The sequence below is a fragment of the Cervus canadensis genome, chromosome 29, assembly GCF_019320065.1.
Source record: "Cervus canadensis isolate Bull #8, Minnesota chromosome 29, ASM1932006v1, whole genome shotgun sequence".
NCBI classification, from domain to species: Eukaryota; Metazoa; Chordata; class Mammalia; order Artiodactyla; family Cervidae; genus Cervus; species Cervus canadensis.
Window position 1 is genome coordinate 25,439,822 of NC_057414.1, and position 11,033 is coordinate 25,450,854.

The 11,033-nt window shown below is 37.3% G+C and overlaps 1 pseudogene; it reads right to left on the reverse strand.

Annotated features, from left to right (window-relative positions):
* Positions 1-8,020: 8,020 nt before the first annotated feature.
* LOC122431274 lies at positions 8,021-8,947 on the reverse strand (annotated as a pseudogene).
* Positions 8,948-11,033: the final 2,086 nt, after the last annotated feature.

Below are 11,033 nucleotides of genomic sequence, written 5' to 3' on the forward strand. Positions count from 1 at the left end.
TTCACTATCAGTCCTTCCAATGAAGATTCAGGATTGATTTCCTTTATATTGATTGGCTTGATCTCCTTGCACTCATAGGGACTCTCAAGAGTCTTCTCCACACCACATTTCAAAAACATCACTACTTTGGTGTTCAGCTTTCTTTATGGTCCAAATCTCACAACCATACATGACTGCTGGAAAAACCATAGCTTTGACTCTATGGGCCTTTGCAATACATATATTAAATATTCCACTCTATTTTTATTAAATATAATAATATTATTAATATTAAATATATTTAATATACTAAATATTCCACTCTATTTTTCTCATTTAATTCTTATAATTACTTTGTGAAGTTACAATTGTTACTATTCAACATTTAAATGGTCAGGGTATCAACATTTAAGGCAGTACTTTAAAAAAGAGCATAGCAGTGCTCAAAATTAGGAGGTGTAAAGCTAGTTATCATACACAGGTATGTCTAACAATAATTTTGTCAACATTCTATAATGTCCTTTACAAAATAATGGATTTAAAATAAGCTGGATAGGAAAACTATCACCTTCCTTTTGTATTGTTTCTTTGAATATTAAAGGAGGTCAGGAGAGAAGGAGATGGCAGAGGAGTAGGTGGATGTGGAGTTCATCTCTGTTCACAGACACGTCAGGAATACACCTTCAGATACAGAAGCGCATGCAAAACATCAGCTGAGAGAAGACAGGAGTACTTGACCAGTGGACAAAATATATAGAACCACGCAAAACTCGGTAGAATGAAGAAACTAGGGAGCAAAACAGGAGTGTTAGTAGGATTGGACCTGCCCTTGGTGGGTGGGGGAACTGAAGCAGGGGTCCCATCACCACATTGGGGCAATTGTCTGAGTCAGAGGAGAAACATTTAAGGTTGAGAGAGAAACAGCTGATCTGTGGCAGCCTAAATGGAATAAGACTCAGACAGCCCTTGCTGCAGCCATACATACTTCGGGCAGGGATGCAGGTCTCATGGAAGGCACAGTAGCTGGCAGCTAGAGTTTAGGGATTGTGGAGCAATCCCAGGGCGAGCGGGCTGCTGTTGATTGCAGACAGATTGAGGAGATGTGAGGGAGGAGATTGTGGTGGGAAATGCCTGTGGAGGAGACCTGGGCAGCCATGGAAGCAAGGGGATACTGCTGAGTCACGTGTAGGGGGTGGAACCATCACTGTAACCTCTCTCTCCCCATAGGCCAGCATCGGCAGCTGAACAGTAGAGAAGCTGGCCCATAAAACACCAGACACGATGAACTGCAGAGTAGGACCCCAGCCAGGGAGGTCCCTCTTTGTGTCTGATGTGCCGAACAACAGAAAAGGACCCCAGGCAAGGGAGCCCTCTAAGTGCCCGAATGGGAAGAGCTACAGAGGAAGACTGGCCAAAGAGGACTTTTGGTCGCCAGCTACAAGAGGCTTGAAAAAAAGACTCTGATAGGGCCGTAACTCCTGTGGTGGAGGCAGTCCGTGTGCCTGCACATTTGGCACCCACAAGCAGCTGAACTACCTTCACACTCAACTCTCACTGGGGCAGTGCCGCCACAGGCAAAACAAAAACAAAAACAAAAACCCTTGTATCTATGTGAGCCGCTTTTCTTTGGCCGTGTCCAACTTTTTACAACCCTATCGACTGTGGCCTGCCAGGCTTCTCTGTCCGGGAGGTTCTCCAGGAAAGAATACTAAAGTATATTGGCCAATACTGATTGCCTTACCCTTCTAGAGCACTATATTTTCTGCTGCCCTAGCTGCCAACTCCCCTGAGTACCTGGTGCTGCCAGAACCCCTGTGCCCCAAGCAGCTGCACCACCTCCGCACCTGGCCCTCACAAGGGCAAACCCAAGTCCTCCAGGGCAGACTCAGGAGCAAACCCCAGTGGACAACCCATGTGCAGAGGCAGAAATAAAACAGCAATTGAAACCCAGGGGCAGTGTGGCTAAGGAAAAAGCCTTCCCACCAGTGTACAGGCTTCAGATTAAGTCCACATGATCATCTAGGCAGACTCTGTGTCTGAATATATAAAAGGTCATTGAGAGCTCCCACAAAAGAAAACACACTAGTTCTGATAGCTGTGGACATTGGAGGCAAGAACACATATGAGTAGGACCAGATTAGTATTTGAGCTGCCCCAGAGCAGGTCCAGAGGTCAGCACAGTGTTGGAGGGCATTCTAGGGAAGTAAGGTGAACTGTGATTCTCAGTGAGGGAAAGGACTCTGACAGTAGTGACTCAAGAAAAACATTTATTATTCTCATGTGTTGACTTGTTCTCTAAATTCTTTCAATTTTTTTTCTTCTTCTTCTTCTTCTACCCCACCGCCCCTTTGTATCCCCTCTGTTGCAGTTATCAACTTTATTGGTATTATGACACTATGAAATGCGATTAAGCTTTTGAGCCTTTTTTTTTTTTTTCTTCTCAGTCACATTTTTTTTATTATTCTTATAAACCTCTGCCTCTACAATGGGCTTTTGCAGTTCTGTGGACTGCCCCACCCCCCATTTTTTCTTTCTTTTCTCTTTTCTTAATTTTAATTTTTAACTTTATAAATTTATTATTATTTCTTCTATATTTATTCCTTTGTTTGCTTTTCCTACTGTACTATTCCCCTTGCAGTTAGTCTTTAATGTATAAAAATCTTCTTTTCTATCTCTTTAACTTTGCATATCTATTATTTCCTTCTTTTCTTTCTTTCCTTTCCTCTCAACATATATGTTATTTTATTTTCATTGCTGTATTCCCCAACTGGAATCTTGCTTTACTTTTGTTTTCTGGTTTGTGCTTTAGTTAGTTTTGTTTTGGTAGATATGATTTTTAGTTTCCTTTGTTCACTGGGTCAATCTACTGCACTTTATTTTTGTTGGACTGTCTCAATTTTGTTTATGGGTATATATGCATTTGTGTATATTCAGTCACAACTTTTATTGTTGCTATAAATCTCTGTCTTTGCATCTGGCATTTGCAGTTCTGTGGAGTTTTCCTTTTTTTTTTTCTATTTTCTCTCTACTTACATTTTTTTTTCTCTTTTTAAAACTTTAATTTTTAATTTTTTTAAACCTATCATGTTTTTTCTATATGTATTTATTTTTTTGCCTTTCTGATTGTTATTTTCCCCTTGCAGTTAAACTTTAGTGTATATAAATCTTATTCATCTAACTGTCTTTAACTTTGCATACCTATTCTTTCTTTGTTTTCTTTCTTTCCTTTCCTCTCAACATATTTGTTACTTTTGTTCTCGTTGCTTTATTCCACACTTGGCACATTGCTTTAGTTTTGTTTTCCAGTATGTGCTTTAGTTAACTTTGTTCATAACTGGTAAATATATTTTTTTTATTTCTTTTGTTCATCAGGTCAATCTACAGTACTTTATTTTTGTTGAACTGATTTGACTTTGCTCATCAGTGTATATGTATATGAGTATATTCCATTATTTTAATTATTTGCCTAATTTTGTAACTGCCATTTGTCTGGAGCTCATCTTTGTTTTATCATTTTTGGGTATTTGTTTTATCTCACTTAATGCCATAACAAACCATTGTGGAATCTTTGTTCCTAGCCAGAGATCAAGCCCTAAGCCTTTGGAGTGGGAGCACTGACTCTAAGACCCTAGACTACCAGAGAACTAACACCAGGGAGAATCAAATAGTGAGAACTCACACTAAGGAAACCACTTGAATAAAAGACCTGGCATCACCCAACCACCAGTACCACCCTGTGCAAGACTCCTCATCTAAAAAACAGACAAAACAAAAGTACAAACCCAGTCATCAGAAGACAAATTCACTACCTCACTCAGCCTTTCCCATAAGAAGAAAAACACACAAACACACAAAAAACCTCAGCACAAATCTCACCCTATGTGACAATTACACAAACCACTGGACCAACTTTAGAAAGGCAGAAACCAAAAGGAAGAAAGTATTCAACCTTGAAGCTGAGGAAAAGGAGACCTCAAACACTATAAGTTAAGAAAAATAATGAAAAGTCAGAGAAACACTACACAAATGAAAGAACAAACTAGAAATACAGAAGTCCAAGTAAATGGAGAGGAAATAGGCAAACTGCCTGAAAAAAATTCAGAATAATGATAGTAAAGATGATCAAAAACCTAGAAAACAGAATGGAGAAAATGCAAGAATGAATTAAAGATCCAGAAGACTTAGAGAATAAACATATGCACACAAACAACACAATTGCTGAAATTAAAAATGCTACAGAATGAATCAATAGCAGACTATCTGAAGCAGAAAAACAAATCCATGAGCTGGAAGATAAAAGGTGGAAATAGCTTCTAAAGAGGAGAATAAGTGAAATGAAATACATGAATGAAAAAAATGCAAGGATCTGAGGATAGTCTCAGAGACCTCTGGAACAAAACACAACAATATTAGAATTACAGGGGTCCCAGAAGAAGAGGAGAAAAAGAAAGGATATGACAAAATTTTTGAAGAGATTATAGTTGAAAATTTCCCCAACATGGAAAAGGAAATAGTCAATCAAGACCAAGAGGCCAAAGAGTCCCATATAAGATAAACCCAAGGACAAACACAGCACACACATACTAATCAAACTAACAGAAGCTAAATACAAAGAAATAATATTAAAAGAAGCAAGAGAAAATCAACAAGTAACATTCAGGGAAACCCCATATGCTTAATACCTAATCTTTCAGCAGAAATGCTGCAGGCCAGAAAGGAATGGCAGGATATATTTAAAGTAATGAAAGGGGAAAATCCAGAACCAAGATTACTGTACTCTGCAAGGATCTCATTCAGAATTGATGGAGAAATTAAAAGCTTTTCAGACAAGCAAAAGTTAAGAGAATTCAGTACCACCAAACCAGCTTTACAACAAATGTTAAAGGGAATTATGTAGTCAGGAAACATAAGAGAAGAAAAAAGGTCTATAAAATCAACCCCAAGGAATTAATAAAATGGCAATAGGAATATATATATATCAAGTAGCTATATAACATCCAGCTAAAGACTAGTGGTGGGGGGAGGAGGGCACTCTTTCTGCCCCCTTCTGATGTCTATGCCAAAAGCTTTCTCTATATCTTTTATACTTTAATAAAACTTTATTCAACAAAAGCTCTTAGCCATCTAGCCTCATCACTAGCCCTGGATTGAATTCTTCTCCTCTGGAGGCAAAGAATCCAGGTATCTTTCATAGCTCAGCAGCAACTTTTCAATTCCTTCCCTCAAAAGGTGTCAGTGTCATTCACATAGCTCAAAAAAGCAAAAATTACTAAGAAAAACTAACCTGTGCAAGTAAAATACTCTGACTTGATTTCCCTCCTTTTGAAGAAAATCCAAATGATAGACAGGCTTATTGTAAAATAAAAAGTACTTAAACTGATTAACTATCAGCAAACTTGCCTCTCTTAAATTTAAATTGCCACACTTAATTATTACAAACTGTATTTTTAAATATATTAATTTTTTCAAATAAGTAAAATATAAAATTAATTGTCAAGACAGTTTACCTTCTCTGAAAATGAACACATTTACCTGAATTTTTAAGCTCATGAGATTAAACATTAGTGACCACACTAACCCACCATTTGCTGTTGTTGTTGCTCAGTTGCTAAGTTGTGCCAACTGTTTTGCAACCACACAGACTGTAACCCGCCAGGCTCCTCTGTCCATGACATTCTTCAGGCAAGAATACTGGCATGGGTTGCTATTTCCTCCTTCAAGGGATCTTCTCAACCCAGGGATTGAGCTCGAGTCTCTTGCATTGTCAGGTGGTTTCTTTATACTGAGCCACCAGGGAAGTCCTACCCTTGGGAAACCTCAAATATTTATAAAATACATAACAGAGTGAGTGGATGGAGATCTGAAACGTTTCCAAATGACTTGACATACGAACTTGCTTAGACACACCTTTGTTATTATAGGGGAAACAAGCTGGAAACAGAACATAAAAAATAAAAAAATAAAAAAAAAGGAAACTCCAACCAAGATCAACTATTTTAAATAAATATAACTGTTTCAGTGAAAAAGAAGCATGTTGATATTAGTGGTCAGGAGATGGGAGATGAGTGGTCATTTTAACCATAAGACAGAGATTTAGCCATGCCAAACAACTAAAAAATTTTTAAAAAATTTAAAAAATGCAACAAATCAGCTATGCTAAATTTCACAACACCCAAATATTGAGTGGAGATTAGGAAAATGATATATAATAATATTGTTAAAGTATCTTGGAAATTATTTTCATTATATCTTCACACATCATATTGAGGGTTTTTAAGGTAGTATTTTTCCTTTAAAAAAAATCCAACATGCTTTTCAGTAAAGTCAGTGCCAAAATTTGGTGTATTCGCCAAAATTTGTTTCAAGCTATCATTATACTAACCAGCAGGACTTCGAGGCTTAGTACCAGGAACTGCATATGGAAGTAGCACTTGGAAATCCACAGAAACAGGAGTGATTTAGTTGTTCTCAAGTTCTCCAGTTCTGTTGATTTAACTGTTTCAAAAAGTCCAATAACTTGAGCTTTCGTCCTATCCAAAGAAACCCTGTGAGTTCCATGATATATCTAGGCCCTTCCAGGAAGGAGAGGGGAGTCATACATAAGGACTTTATCCATCATTTTTCTTCTCTAAATTCCTATTACATAACTGAGTTTCAAATACTCTTAACAATTTTATTACTTGTATCTGCTGCCTTCTTCTTTCCTGGTTCCAAATGCGACCACAACTTTTTTCACCTTCATTTCCCAAAACACTACTAATTTACAGTCATGTACATCATAGCTTTATCAAAGATTTATAGAAAGTGAAATACATTTACAGTCCTCTACAGAAAGCATACATATTCAGAACAACATTTGTCTCCTAATGCTCATGAATACTTTCCACACAAGACCTCTTATTTGTTGACCATGTGTCTTGTTGAGGTCTGTCATAATGACGTGACATATTCTCTTAATAAAAAATTCTCAAATTCAGTTTTCTTAATTAAAAAAAAAAAAAAAAACCAGTAGCTTCCTATTTGAGTCAATCATCTCACCAATACACTAGCCCAAAAGACCTTCTTTACGCACCCAAATAAACCCATGAAACTCTTTGCCTAAACAAGCAAACAACAAAAAAGCAACAAACAGCAGGAGAGAAATTCATGTATTTCCCTGAATAAACAAATGTTAAGCTTCAAATTTAAAATGTCTTCTCATTAATTATTGTACTGAAAGAAATAGAATAGAATGAAGTGGATGTAAACAAACTACAAAAGTAGCAGACTTAAAATTAGAAGGCTAACTGTTTAGTCCAGATTTTCTCTTTATGAAGCTGTGACATTAAATCATTAACCGTTCTGAGCTTCATTTCACCATCTATAAAATAAATATATTGATATGATCTGTCATTTGCTGGTTTCATTGAACAAAAGTAAAAAGAAAACACTTGCCCAAAGAAGCTTGATGCAAAATATTTAGAGATGCAAAATAAATTATAGTCAATATCTTAATGAAGGCTTCAATCTCTGAAATTTAAAGGAGAAATAGTCTTCCTAGTCAGAGAATATAAAACTGGGAGTAAAATCATAATAGTATTTGATACATGCTTCTAAAGCATGTGGAGGATACGCACAACTCCAATAAAATGATGATGCTCTAGAAAATCTAGATGATTGCTGCTCTAGAAAATCTAGATGATTTTCATCATTGCTCCTTCATTATATTAAAGGGATCTCAAACTTGATCACTTGGAGACCATTTTTTTTTCCAGTAAAAATTAAAACTTTGAAATGAAGTTAGAAAATAACAGATATGTTACATTTATAATTTAATTTTAATAACTAAGTGGAAAACTGGAGGAGATATTGTGCAAATCATTTGGGGAAAAAAGAAGTCCCAGACAGAAAAACTGGAAATATATTACTGAGAGAAAACTTAAATTTTCTTAGGCAAGTTATTTTAAAAAAGAGAAAAACAAGGCCATGACTAAAAATATTTAATTGAACACACAGAATTTCCTTGTCCTGTACTATATGCACAGAAAGATAATGTCTCTGATCAAAACTCTGCCACACATAGGGTTTTTCTCAAAGCAAGCTTAAGATCTTTGTTCCTCAAGCTGTAAATTAAGGGATTTATCATCAGAAACATATTTGTGTAAAAGACAGGATATTTTCCCATCATCCGCAGACACAGAAGATGGTTTGAGATACACAAATGCACTTGATCCAAAGAACAGAGAAACAGCAATGATGTGGGAATTGCTGATGCTGAAGGCTTTGGACCTGCCCTCTGTGGACTTGATGTGGAGGATGTTGGAGAAGATGAGGCCATAAGAGATAAAGATGGTGAGACTGGGCACAGTGATATTGATGCCTGACATGATGACAACTTCCAGCTCAAGGATGTAGGTACCTGTGCAGGAGAGCTGGAGGAGAGGGTAGATATCACACAAATAATGGTTGATGGTGTTTGCATCACAGAAGGTCAGTCTCAGCATACATCCAATGAGGGTCATTGCTTTAAAAAATGCCATCAGGTAGGAACCAAACATAAGGCTGAAACACACTTTAGGGGACATGGCAATGTTATACAAGAGTGGGTTACAGATGGCCACGCAGCGATCATAGGCCATTGATGTCAGCACATAACTTTCAGAAATACCAAAAACCACAAAAAGTAAAGCTGGGTCATGCACCCCATGTAGGAGATAATCTTCTTCTCTGATATGATGTTGATCAGCATTTTCGATGTAAAAACAGAAGAATAACAGAGACCTATGAAGGACAAATTAAAGAGGAAAAAGTACATAGGTGTGTGCAGGTGTGAACTCAGCCCATATAGGATGATCAAGCTCAAATTTGCCATCACAGTGACCATATACATTACTAGAAACAGGAGAAACAGGGGGAGTTGAAGAACTGATTGGTCTGTTAATCCCACTAAAATGAACTGAGTTATGAAAGAATCATTCCCTGGAGCCATTTTTCTCTAAGGGGGTCTGTGAAAACAGGGGAGAAGGGTTTCATAGAAGAAAAAGAGTATTTCTCACATCTCCTCACATAAGTGATATATGCACTGGGAATGACGGTGGGTAGCCCAGACTGAACCCATAGAATTTACATACTATTACCATGGAAATGAGTGACAAGAATATCCTTTATAAATGCTTTATAAACTAAGTAGCAAAAAGCATCAAATTTAGCCTTTTACCCAAAAGTATAATGGAAAAGAAGTTTGAGCCAGGAGAGAATCTTCATTCTCTCATCTCACCATTATTTCATTCACTTGGACTCCTCTTCTTTTGGTAGCAACCCCCAAAGCCTGCTTTTGTCTCTAGTGTGGATAAGAATTTACAGGGTAGGAACCAAAAAATTTTGCTTCTAATTAAAAAAAAAGGAATGAAAGAAAAAGAAACACAAGAGCAACCAAAGTCTAGGAAAGGATAAGTCACTCCATGTATCACAGACTAAAAGCTATAAATGTAGAAGAAAGAGCATTCCATCCATGGAGAGGGAACTTACTAAGAAACTGCATCACTTAATAATTCTGAACATTCTCTTCTCTCCTTTCAGACAAATTTCTCTGCAAGATTCAGTTGAATCTCATGACTTCACAATTAGGAAATGAACTGTCATATCTGAGTCTCCATCTTGTCATATCTCAGTCTCCATCTTGGACAAGGAAAACATGAATATAAATGAAGTTTGGAAATTCACTCTCTTAAGCCAGAATATCCCAGGGCTTTCTTCTTAGTGATTTTACCCCATGGTCCTGGAAAGGCATTTTCAGATTCTGAGGCTTTGGTTTCATTTTTTTCTAAGAAAAAGTCACCTGTAATTAATTTCTGATATGTCAGGGAATGTTTGATGGGAGGATTCCTACGTGCTGTCTCTCATGAATCCTTTGTCCCTCTTCAAGCGGAACAGCACGCTGCTCCCAGGGACTGAGGTCATTGTGTGAGGCAGGCTTGGGTCTCCTTTAGTAACCATTCTCTTTAGGACAAAACTGCTTAGTCTCGTTCCCCTTTCTTGAGATATGGATTGTGTCCTGACCTTGTGACTAACATTATCCCTTGTTCCCTTGGTAATGGTTGCTGCACACTTGGTTTTCTGATCTCTATCATTCCCAAAAGAAGTTTCTTGTACCACAGCCTATATATACTCATAGGAAAATCATTAAAGCACGTTTGCTCCATCAGAGCTTAGGTCCCCGGTCTTTTTATTTCTCTCTCTCTCTTTCTCTCTTTTACTTTCTTATCGTTGACTCCATACCACAAGGTTCCGGTCCATTAAAGGACCCCAACAAATGGTGCCAAGAACAGGGACACTGGTACACGTGGCATATCGGGTGGAGTGACTCAGGGACCTATTGAGGTCGGTAAGTACTAAGGCATGGGTCAAACGGCTGGCCAGCCCCATTATTTTTCTACTTTACTTCACCATTTGTTTAAATTTCAGGGACTTCTGGTTTCATGCCAATGAATAGAGGCTTGCCTTCAAACAGTAGTTGAACATGATCCTTAGTTTCCTGATAAATGCAGTTTTGATTTAGAAACTTGGCTCCAGGTCAAAGAAAATGTTAAATGAGCAGCCAAACAAGGAAAAAATATTCCAATTGATCTCTAGCCCCTATGGGCTCTTACTAAAGCTGTAATTCTGCCATTTCAAGGTACATTTTAGCCCTTCCAATATTCAGCAACAGACAGAACACTTATTACATAAATATAAATTAAATGATTAAACTTTACAAAAGGCCCAATTAAAACAATACAAAATATCTCAAAATCTTACTAGCACTGCCCCGGCTGCTCCAAATGCTTCTCCTCTGCCAACAGTCGTAACTCCAAAAGTCTCTCCTTTGTTGGAACCTAATGAAAAGTTATGCTAATTTTTAAGCTAGATTAGAAGCTGCTATTTCCCATACTGTAATTGGAGAAGAAACCAAAAAACAGCTAGAGAAATTACTTGCTTATGAGAATGCAAATCAGAAATGTCAAAGAGCTATAGCTGCAATTTGTGAGACTAGGACTATTATTGATTATTTGGAGGCTTGTCACAATCTAGGATCA